Source organism: Lactuca sativa, chromosome 6 (genome assembly GCF_002870075.4).
Source record: "Lactuca sativa cultivar Salinas chromosome 6, Lsat_Salinas_v11, whole genome shotgun sequence".
Classification (NCBI taxonomy): domain Eukaryota; kingdom Viridiplantae; phylum Streptophyta; class Magnoliopsida; order Asterales; family Asteraceae; genus Lactuca; species Lactuca sativa.
The window spans coordinates 140,450,073-140,462,349 of NC_056628.2; positions in this window are offsets into that span (position 1 = coordinate 140,450,073).

Sequence of the window (12,277 nt, forward strand, 5' to 3'; positions counted from 1 at the left end):
CTTCCTCAGGAGCACTGGATAGGAAATCACTGGATCCAACAACCTCACCTCCAGCTCCTTGCTTGATAACCTCATCCTCTTCCTCAAATGATGCACAAGAACCACAATATGAGCTTCTCTCTCATTCTCTAGCTCAAATAGCAATTAGGGTCTGCTCTCAAGGGTGTAGGGTAATTGACGAAACAGAAATGGGGGCATAAGTTCCCTTATATAGGCCCCAACCCCGAGAAATTAGGGTTTCTCTGCCCAGCACCAACTCGGCGAGTCTGCCTCCCGACTCGTCGAGTCCATTCATTAAATCCCACACGGCAACTCGACCCTACTCTAAGGATGGCAACTCTCAACCCAACCCATAACCCGATACGAAAATAAGCGGGTTAGGGTTGAGATTTCTGACCCGCCAACACGTTTATTTAATGGTTTGGGTTGGGTTACCTGTTTGGGTTCGCAGGTCAACCCGCCTAATATATTTAATTATCTATTTATTTTAATTTCTAACAATCTAAGATCATATTATACTATTAGTTTCTATTTATCATATCCTTAAATTTTAATTTGGTATTCGTTCGTAATTTCGTATAGCATCAGCCATAGGTTTTGGCAATATGGCATTGTGTTGTGGGCTACTGTTGGGCTTCTGTCCCATGATCCCGTCATCCATCTTTGACCTTGACTCCTTGAGTGTTGACTGTTGAGTCCTTGTGTAGCCAGCCATTACGTATTTGCGTGACCTAATTGTAACAGCCCGAAATCTCAGGTATTGTTAAATTATGTTTTTGGGGTGAGTTAAGAGGGGACTCGGCGAGTTGGAGCCTAGACTCGCCGAGTAGGATCGCAGACTTGGTCGCGGGTTCGAGACTGGACTCGACGAGTCCGATATGGACTCGGCGAGTCTACGCTGTTTAGCGAAAACCCTAACCGTTCAGGGTTGGGTCGTATATAATGCACTTATAGGCCGTCATTGTCCGTCTTTAGTCGACTGAGAAGAACCCTAAACGGCTGTGGGCATCTAGAGCAAGATTGGAGGATATTAGGGCTTTGAAGAAATTGTTGTGCAAGGAGGAGAAGAGTTTTGGCTAAAGGAACAGCAAGGGATTCGAGTCCTGAGGTTTGGAGACACAGAGAGGGCATATTTCAGGTAATATTCGGATTCCTTTCTGTTATGCTGATGTGTGCATGGATTTAGGGTTTATGGAACCCATTTGGTGATTAGATGAATTAGTACCTTGTTACCCAACGACTATAATCCTGTATTAGGACCTTTAGAGGTCCAGAAGGTCCCATGCTTGTGTATTTCGGGACGAAACTTATCTTAGGAAGCAGTTTGATCGACTGCATGGCATGGACTCGCCGAGTCCGATGAACAGACTCGGCGAGTAGCTTGGAGATTGACTGGAACTCGTCGAGCTGTTCTTCAGACTCGACGAGTGGAGTCGGGGTGGCCCCGCGATTCTTCCAGGAGTAACTCGTCGGGTCAAGGAAGATACTCGACGAGTAGATAGGGACTCTCAGAGAGTTGGAGAACGTCTAGACTCGCCGAGTTGCCATGGCACTCGCCGAGTCCGGTCGAGGTGACCGTTGACCGTTGACCGTTGACCAGAGTTGACCTAAGTCTGACTTCTTAGGGATAGTCACACTTAGAAGATATAAGTGTTAATGAGAGATATGTGATGTTATAGGGAGGTTGTAGCTCGTCGGATTGGGCACGAGTGATTTCAGGATTTGCTAGCTTTCAGCATTTACGAGGTGAGTCTTCTCACTACACTGTACCCGGAAGGGTTTGACTTTGTGACCGGAAGGTCAGATATGATATGTGATATGTATGCTATATGTGGTAAGTTATTTGTTATATGTGCTATGTATGTTATGTGGGCCGGAAGGCAATATGTTATGGGCCGGAAGGCGAATATGTTATGGGCCGGAAGGCGTTGTGTTGAGGACCGGAAGGTCAGGGCCTGGAAAGGCGTATGTGCGTAAGTGTATATTGGGGGACTCACTAAGCATTTATGCTTACAGTGGTTATGTATGTGTTTCAGGTACTAGCGAGGACCGTGGGAAGGCGCCGGCTTGATCGATACACACTGAAGGATGTTTTTTATGATCTTGGGATTTAGACTATTTGTATTTGACATAATACTTAAATTATTTATGCCTTGTTTTGAATGGAAATACTTTATTTTAAAATGAAAAATTTGTTTGAAAATTTGCGTTGTTACAATTGGTATCAGAGCCTTGGTTTGAGGGATTCGGGTGCACCTTCGGGAGTAACTGAACTCAAACCGAGGATTTGAGGAAAACTTTTTAAATAAAGGCATAAACTTTTGCAAATGGTTTTGTGGCAAGCAAGAAAGAAGCAGTGTGTACGATCAGTCAGCGCCCAAACGGTAAAGATCCCCAAAATACCTTACAATGTTATATAATGTAAATTGTTATGCATGCTAGAAGACTAGGTATTCATGATAGGACTAGAGTGGCCTGATTTGTGATGCCTTAGTCTTGGGAAGTTTGCCGATATGAGATGCTTTGCTAGTATGCGGGTAGATAGTGCATATCAGAAGTAGAGTACTCACTATCCGGGGTTTGGGGAGGAAGACTTGGGATGAATGCTGATGCGGTGTGGTCGGTAGTATTGGGCCCGTACTACCGAAGACACCGGGTCAGTGGGAGACCCAAGTACGAATCCCTGGATATCGGAGACTGAGTAGGGTTGCGTTATCGAGTGCAATGACACTCGATGGAGTCTCTGATAGTTTTATGTTGTATTTCAGAGACATCATGGTTAGACCACGCCACGGAGCGAGTACGAGCGGTGTGAGTGACGAGGAGATTCGTCAGATGATTCACGAGGAGGTGGCGGCGGCGATCCGGGCTGAGATCCCGGAGATGTGTGGGTCTATTAAGACCACCCTGTTGGAGACATTCGATGAGCGGTACGCCGCATTGACTGAGGCTGCAACCGCTGCAGCTACCGCAGCTGTGGCCGCTGCTAGGCCACAGGGGGGTGACTCGTTGCTGTTCCGAGAGTTCAGCAACACGAAGCCACCGGAGTTCGATGGGACGCAGGATCCGATTGCTGCGATGAGGTGGATCGCGGACATAGAGGGGTGCTTCTACACTTGTTCATGCCCGGAGCACCTGAGGGTACGGTTCGCTTTGAACCAGCTCTGTCTGGGAGCGAAGGACTGGTGGAAGTTCGTGACGGCGAACTTCACTTTGGCAGAGACTACAACGGTGACATGGGAGGGGTTTACTGCCATGTTCAGGGATGAGTACGTTCCCCCGGTGGAGCGGGAACGATTGGTTCAGGAGTTCTTAACCCTCAAGCAGGGTACAGATTCGGTGGCGGCGATCATGCGGAAGTTTCATGAGAGGGCGATGTTTTGCCCCGAGCTGGTGTCCATAGAGCAGGCTCGGATGAGCCGGTACTTGGGTGTCTTGAGGAGGGATATCCGGGAGTTTGTGTTGAACTCCACCTATCATACTTTTACGGAGCTTCAGGCGAATGCCAGGAAGCGTGAGATCGAGTTGGAGACTCAGGCCAGGGAGGAGGCCGAGTCTCAGCAGGCAGACCGGCGGCCGGCTCAGTCTCAGCCGGCAGCCAAGCGGATCAAGTCCGCCGATTCGAGGACGGGAGGTCCGAAGAGCCGTACTTGCGGAAAGTGCGGCAAGGGTCACGATGGGGCGTGTCGAGCCGGTGCTTGCTACAAGTGCGGCAAGGAGGGGCACATTGCTAGGGAGTGCCCCAAGGGGGTTCATGGTTTGCTTTCATTGCAACCAGACCGGCCATCGGAAGGCCGAGTGTCCGCAGCTTCGTCAGGGATCTGCACCTATTGCCAGGACTGCTGAGGCTCGACCGGTGAAGGTCGAGGCCCCGAGGGCTCGTGGGAGAGCCTTTCAGCTGACTGCGGAGGAGGTCCGCGCTGCGCCCGATGTCGTGGCAGGTATGTTGTAATTCATGTATTTATTTTAATGTCGAGATGTTATGCTCATGTTATTATATGCGTAGGTACTTTCCTTGTGAACTCTGTGCCTGCCTTAGTGTTATTTGACTCGGGTGCGAGTAGGTCCTTTGTGTCCTTAGCCTTTAGTCAGCATATCAGCGCTAGTCGTGAGTCGTTGAGTCGACCTTTGAGGGTTTCTATAGCTGACGAAAAAGTGATTTGTGCCACGGAGGTTCTTCGGGGATGCGTGCTAGAGATTTTCGGGGTCGAATTCCCGATTGACCTGATTCCTATTGCGATGGGTGATGTCTGTGTCATCGTAGGCATGGACTGGTTGAGCCGATTCGGCGCTGTCATCGACTGTGAGCGTCAGTTGGTGACCATACGAGACCATAGTGGCGGAGTTCTTTCGGTGTACGGCGAGGGTACCCGTTCGGGATCAGCTTTTTGTTTGGCCGCTAGGGCGAGGCAGTGTCTACAGTAGGGCTGTAAGGGTTTTGTGGCGTATGTGATGGATACGCGGGTGGTTTCCGAGAGACCGAAGTTAGTTGAGGAGGTCCCTGTGGTGCGTGAGTTTCCAGATGTTTTCCCCGAGGAGCTGCCGGGAGTACCTCCTGTGAGGCAAGTAGAGTTTGGTATCGATCTGGTTCCGGGGGCCGCGCCCATTGCTAAAGTGCCTTATCGTCTTGCACCTCCAGAGATGCAAGAGTTGTCCTCGCAGCTCCAGGAGTTGCTGGGGAAGGGATTCATTCGACCGAGCAGCTCGCCATGGGGAGCACCTATTCTGTTTGTCAAGAAGAAGGATGGTTCACACCGGATGTGCATTGATTACCGGGAGTTGAACAAGTTGACGGTCAAGAACCGTTACCCGTTGCCGAGGATCGATGATTTATTCGATCAGTTGCAGGGAGCGTCTTGGTTTTCCAAGATCGATCTGAGGTCAGGGTACCATCAGGTGAGGGTACGGGATGGGGATGTCCAGAAGACAGCGTTTAGGACACGATATGGGCATTATGAGTTTGTGGTGATGCCTTTCGGGCTCACCAATGCCCCGGCTGTGTTCATGGATCTCATGAACAGGGTATGCAGACCGATGTTGGATCGGTCAGTGATTGTATTTATCGACGACATTCTGGTGTATTCTAGATCTAGAGAGCAGCATGAGGAGCATTTGAGGGAGGTCCTCGAGGTATTGAGGTCGGAGAAGCTTTATGCAAAGTTCTCCAAATGTGACTTCTGGCTGCGGGAGGTCCAATTTCTAGGACATGTTGTTAATCAGAAAGGGATATTGGTCGATCCGGCCAAGGTTGAGGCGGTGATGAGTTGGGAGGTGCCGAAGTCACCTTCTGAGATCAGGAGCTTCCTTGGGTTAGCAGGGTATTATCGGAGATTCATTAAGGATTTCTCCAAGATCGCAGTGCCACTCACCAGATTGACCCGGAAGGGTGTTGCATTCTCATGGGGGCCCGAGCAGCAGACCTCCTTTGAGACACTTCGCAAGAGGTTGTGCGAAGCCCCGGTATTAGCTCTCCCAGAAGGGATGGAAGATTTTGTGGTATATTGCGACGCATCGATTTCGGGACTGGGTGCAGTGTTGATGCAAAGGGGTCATGTGATAGCTTACGCGTCGAGGCAGCTGAAGCCTCATGAGGCGAGATACCCCACGCATGATTTAGAGTTGGGAGCAGTAGTGTTCGCTCTCAAGATTTGGCGTCACTACCTGTATGGGGTTCGATGTACAATATATACGGACCATAAGAGCTTGAAGTATTTGATGGATCAGCCCAACCTAAATATGCGTCAGAGGAGGTGGTTGGATGTGGTCAATGATTATGATTGTGAGATCCTGTACCACCCAGGTAAGGCTAATGTGGTAGCCGACGCGTTGAGCCGCAAGGCGGAGAGCACTCCATTGCGAGATGTATGCTTGAGACTGACTGTGATGACTCCTGTATTGGATGCTATTCGTGGGGCACAGGCCGAAGCTGTGCGACCAGAAATGCATAAGAAAGAGCGGGTTGTGGGGTTAATTTCAGAGTTCGTTAAGGATGAGCGAGGGCTTATGACGTTTCAGGGTCGGATTTGGGTACCATTTATGGTCGGTACGCGTATTACTTTGATGGAAGAGGCTCATAGATCGAAATTCTCGATCCATCCCGGTGCTACGAAGATGTATTTGGACTTGAGGAAAGAGTATTGGTGACCCTGTATGAAGAGGGACGTTGCATGGTTCGTTGAGAGGTGCTTGACCTGCCGTAGGGTTAAGGCCGAGCACCAGAGACCGCACGGCAAGTTACAGCCATTGGAGATCCTCGAGTGGAAGTGGGAACAAATCACTATGGATTTCATCACCAAATTGCCGAGGACTGCCAGGGGAGTTGATGCAATTTGGGTGATTGTGGATAGGTTGACGAAGAGTGCACACTTCCTTGCCATCAGTGAGAGTTCTTCAGCGGAGAAGTTGGCGGAGATATATGTGAGAGAGGTAGTATCTCGGCATGGGGTACCGATCTCGATTGTTTCAGACCGTGATGTGCGTTTCACTTCCAGGTTCTGGAAGAAATTTCATGAGGAACTGGGTACTAAATTGCATTTTAGTACCGCATACCATCCCCAGACAGACGGTCAGAGCGAGCGGACGATTCAGACGCTGGAGGACATGCTCCGGGCGTGTGTGTTAGACTTCGGGGGTAGTTGGGATGCGTATTTACCATTGGCAGAGTTTTCCTACAACAACAGCCATCATTCGAGCATTGGTATGCCACCTTTTGAGCTATTGTATGGTAGGAGATGTCGGACCCCCATTTGCTGGGGAGAGGTGGGACAGAGAGTGATGGGCAGCACAGAGATCGTGCTTCAGACGACAGAACAGATTCAGCAAGTTAGACAGAGGTTATTGACCGCCCAGAGCCGACAGAAGAGTTATGCAGACAGGCGCCGATCCGAGCTTGAGTTTCAAGTCGGCGACTTCGTTCTCCTGAAGGTTTCTCCTTGGAAAGGAGTGATTCGATTCAGGAAGAGGGGCAAGTTGGGGCCCCGGTATATTAGGCCATTTCGTGTGATTGCAAGGATAGGCCGGGTAGCATATCGGTTGGAGTTGCCAGCGGAGTTGGGACAGATCCACGACACTTTTCATGTGTCGCAATTGAGGAAGTGCATAGCCGATGAGTCGGCAGTGGTTCCATTGGAGGATATTCAGGTGGATGCGAGCCTGAATTATGCCGAGAGACCAGTGGCCATCAGGGATCGGAAGATCAAGGTTCTGAGGAACAAGGAAGTACCTCTGGTGTTGGTCCAGTGGCAACACCGTAAGGGGTCGGAAATGACTTGGGAGCCGGAACGTGAGATGTGGGAGCAGCATCCGGAACTATTTTCAGAGTGAGACTTCGAGGGCGAAGTCTAAGCCAAGTGGGGGAGAGTTGTAACAGCCCGAAATCTCAGGTATTGTTAAATTATGTTTTTGGGGTGAGTTAAGAGGGGACTCGGCGAGTTGGAGCCTAGACTCGCCGAGTAGGATCGCAGACTTGGTCGCGGGTTCGCGACTGGACTCGACGAGTCCGATATGGACTCGGCGAGTCTACGCTGTTTAGCGAAAACCCTAACCGTTCAGGGTTGGGTCGTATATAATGCACTTATAGGCCGTCATTGTCCGTCTTTAGTCGACTGAGAAGAACCCTAAACGGCTGTGGGCATCTAGAGCAAGATTGGAGGATATTAGGGCTTTGAAGAAATTGTTGTGCAAGGAGGAGAAGAGTTTTGGCTAAAGGAACAGCAAGGGATTCGAGTCCTGCGGTTTGGAGACACAGAGAGGGCATATTTCAGGTAATATTCGGATTCCTTTCTGTTATGCTGATGTGTGCATGGATTTAGGGTTTATGGAACCCATTTGGTGATTAGATGAATTAGTACCTTGTTACCCAACGACTATAATCTTGTATTAGGACCTTTAGAGGTCCAGAAGGTCCCATGCTTGTGTATTTCGGGACGAAACTTATCTCAGGAAGCAGTTTGATCGACTGCATGGCGTGGACTCGCCGAGTCCGATGAACAGACTCGGCGAGTAGCTTGGAGATTGACTGGAACTCGTCGAGCTGTTCTTCAGACTCGACGAGTGGAGTCGGGGTGGCCCCGCGATTCTTCCAGGAGTAACTCGTCGGGTCAAGGAAGATACTCGACGAGTAGATAGGGACTCTCAGAGAGTTGGAGAACGTCTAGACTCGCCGAGTCGCCATGGCACTCGCCGAGTCCGGTCGAGTTGACCGTTAACCGTTGACCGTTGACCAGAGTTGACCTAAGTCTGACTTCTTAGGGATAGTCACACTTAGAAGATATAAGTGTTAATGAGAGATATGTGATGTTATAGGGAGGTTGTAGCTCGTCGGATTGGGCACGAGTGATTTCAGGATTTGCTAGCTTTCAGCATTTACGAGGTGAGTCTTCTCACTACACTGTACCCGGAAGGGTTTGACTTTGTGACCGGAAGGTCAGATATGATATGTGATATGTATGCTATATGTGGTAAGTTATTTGTTATATGTGCTATGTATGTTATGTGGGCCGGAAGGCAATATGTTATGGGCCGGAAGGCGAATATGTTATGGGCCGGAAGGCGTTGTGTTGAGGACCGGAAGGTCAGGGCCTGGAAAGGCGTATGTGCGTAAGTGTATATTGGGGGACTCACTAAGCATTTATGCTTACAGTGGTTATGTATGTGTTTCAGGTACTAGCGAGGATCGTGGGAAGGCGCCAGCTTGATCGATACACAGTGAAGGATGTTTTTTATGATCTTGGGATTTAGACTATTTGTATTTGACATAATACTTAAATTATTTATGCCTTGTTTTGAATGGAAATACTTTATTTTAAAATGAAAAATTTGTTTGAAAATTTGCGTTGTTACACTAATAAAAAAACACGTTGTTCCTCAACCGCTCCAGTCTCCACATTCACGAACGATTAAACGAAGGATAAAGATTAAGGAGGTAAGGACTGATCTTTGAAGGAAGAAACATCACGAACTCACGATTTAATCACTCATCGGCCGATCCTCACCCGCTCCTCATTCGCTCATCGCTGTTTGCGCTCACTCTTGTCAGCTTCGACGTTTTCGACCCACCTTCCTTTCTCTCTACGGTAAGTAACAATCTACACTCTACAGTATGTTTGAACAATTGCACTTTTCATAAATGTTTTGATTTTTAGAGTTTTATTTGGATGTTTATGACATTATGTTTAATTTTTATTTTGGATGTTTATGACTTTATGTTTATGAATTTATGTTTAATGTTTATGACTTTTAGACTTCATTTTATTTGAATTTTTCAATTTCATCTTAAAATGTGTTGCTTATTAAATGAGTTATACGGGTTGGGTTCGACCCACTGACACGTGAACCCGCCAACCCATACATTTATACGGGTTATATGGGTTGGGTTGGGTTGATGTTTCCAACCCGTCAACCCATGACCCGCCAACCCATATATTATATGGGTTGGGTTGGGTTGAGTTTCTGAATTTCAACCCGCCAACCCAAACCCAACCAAATTTCCAGGCCTACCCTACTCGGCGAGTTGGACTCCCAACTCGTCAAGTCACTCCATAAACCTCAAGAATTCCGAATATTTCACTTTTTTGTGATTTTAATGTGATAGACATATCTTTTGAGGTGTATAAGTACAAATCTATATGATTTCACTTTTATAGGGCTAAAGTAAAGTTTTTTTAATATTTATAGTTTATCTTATCAATGTTGTGGTCATGAATGTACTGTAGTCCAGGTATCTTGAAGGTATACCCTTAGTTATTTTATTTGTTCGCCGTCGACTGTTGAAATGATGGATATTGTTGTGGAGGATGTCATTAAAGTGCCAGCTAGTAATAGATGTTCTAGGCACATATAGGTTTGTGTTGAACTAATATATTGACCAATGTTATCTGATGTGGATTGCAATATTGATCTTCTATTTTTTCTTACTAAGGTTACACCAACCCATATTTCTGGCTGAAACATTTTGTAAATTGTTTAAACATATTCCTGGTTTTTTCTTAGTTAGTTTATAGTTTATATCATTTAATAAAGGTCTTAAATAGATGAAAATGGTTTTTTTGCTCATTTTTGTAATATGCTCTTTTTGTTAAGTTGTCTACCAAGATATCACTTGGTAATTTGTCCAACCCTTTTAATTTAGACTGTATGAATCTTTCATATATATGTCATGTCTTTTTTTTCTTAAATATTATTATCATTTTTCGTAGGTGATTGGCCTGATGATATTGTACCAAAATTTGGTCATATATTCTAAAGCCAAAACGGTTATGTCATAGGAGTTGTTAGATTGCAACAAAAAATGACAAGTTTAGTTCGTCTTTTTTATATTTAATAATTATTAGTTCATTAATATTAATATAATATGTTTCAACAATTAAAGAAATATTGCTATGTTGTTATGGAAAGTTCCACAATTCGAGCTCTTAATTAGTATTTTTTTTTAGTATGATTATATTGGAACTGAAAATATGATTGTAATACGATTAATTTGGTATGATTTTTTAATATTAATAATATATCTTTGCACAGATTTCGTATGATTCAATTATTTGATTAAATTTGTGACGTGCATTATTTTTGGTATGAATTTTAATCGACTAATTTTGGAATGGTAATCAATCTTCCAAAATCATGGATATATTATTGTAGAATAACATTCCACTTATAAATTGTTCAAATTTTACTCACACTATTTGAAAGAAAGATTTTTTGTACCACTGCTTCAATTGTTTGGATTTGGGGACGACACAAGGTAATAATCTTTTTTGTTATGAAATATATGATTTGTTTCTACTAAACAAATTATAGCATGGTTCTGTCTATAATTTTGTAGAAATTGAAAAGAAAACAATTTTCATATGCTCTTTTTTTTTTTTGTATACTCTTTATTCTAATTTTGCAACAAAACAATGCATTTACATTGAGAGTACAATGCTATAATTTGAAAGTTTTTCTATTATAAAGCATTGCACTTTGAAAGTACAATGTTATAATTTTGCATACTATGAAAAAAAAAAACTTCCCACTCTTTCTATATTATCTGTAGTTTCATCTATCCAATTTGACATCATACTTTCATTTATTTGTTATACCGAATGTTTATGGATGTGAACCAAAGCCTTGGTCGATTTGATGCTCATGTCAATGAAAAAGATGTGTAGTTAATGAATGTTGGTATAATGAACATATCTTTCATTTTAAAGATTATCTATGACTAGGAATTAATTGTAAAAGTTCAAAAGCATTTCTTGACTCTTATTCATTCAAAATAATCTCTTTTTTTCATTTCTTATCTTTAAAGATTACCCTATTAAGGTTAGCAAATGGATGGGTCGTTCAGGCAGTTTGGCTAATGTATGAAAAAAGGTGTTCGAAGATATAATGAAAATCATGGTGTTTGCCATGTGTATGTGATTAACATTTTATTTGTTTAGAATGATCATCTTTATAGTAAAATTTGAAAGTGATAACAATTTCCATTAGTGGTATTATGCTAAGCTTTTTACTCATTTGTGTCACAACTATTCTTTAATTATTTCACAATCACATTCACTAATTATTTCGGTAATTGTTATATTTATCACAAGTTTTTTGGTAATTGTTATATTTATGGTTTCCTACATATCCCATTGAAAAAATGAAAAAGAAAATGTAAGGGCTAAAAGATAATAAAATTTAACATGTATCACTTATGAAATCATGTTTATATTTAATGCCTTCATGCGAATAAACTAAAGATTATATTTTTCATGTCATATTGATATAACTGGTCATCAAAGTACCACCTTATTAAACATCAAGTGTACAAATGAAAATTTTAGATGAGTTTATTCCCATCCTCAAAATTTGTGTCTTGTTGCATTGCACGACTACATAGCTAGTTTAACCATATATGTATTTTCATACTTGTAATATATGGGGTAGTGAATGGATAAAGAGGGGTGAAAATATTGATGAGAGGCCACGACTTTATAGTGCTACCGGAATAGTAATGTAGTCATATAGTAGGGTATTAATGATCACCACAAACTATTCTAGACAAGTCACGCCAAATATGGACATGCTTGCAACCTGTAGATGTTTATAAGCCATACACGAGCAGGTTTACAAATTGTAGGTGTTAATCGATCATACATAGGCAGTTATACAACATGTAGATGTTTATGGAATGTATGTGGACAGGTCTATGACCTATAGGCATTGATGAATAGTATGCAGATAGGTAGACGACTTGTAGGTGTTACTAAACTATACATGGGCAGGTCCCTGGCCTGTAGATGTTAAGGAA